Source organism: Sinocyclocheilus rhinocerous, unplaced genomic scaffold (assembly GCF_001515625.1).
Source record: "Sinocyclocheilus rhinocerous isolate Xijiao unplaced genomic scaffold, SAMN03320098_v1.1 scaffold1730, whole genome shotgun sequence".
Lineage (NCBI taxonomy): Eukaryota > Metazoa > Chordata > Actinopteri > Cypriniformes > Cyprinidae > Sinocyclocheilus > Sinocyclocheilus rhinocerous.
The window spans coordinates 49,762-50,025 of NW_015634043.1; positions in this window are offsets into that span (position 1 = coordinate 49,762).

Genomic DNA, 264 nt, shown 5'->3' on the forward strand with positions numbered 1-264 from the left:
CTTTTTACTTCTTACAGTTTATAAATGTGTCAATTTCTGTCATGATGGTTCTTTTCCATAACACTGAATGTTGTAACAAAGGTAATAAAGAGTTGGTTATTATTATTAAGTCTCTTTCCGGCTCAGACGGAATAGGTTAAGCCTATGGGTCTGTCAAGTGATGAACGAATGACACGAAAAACCCGAAAACTCGAGAGATGAACTAATCAATTCTCTTTCCGGCTCAGACTGCATAGGTTAAACTTATGGGGCTGTCACGTGATG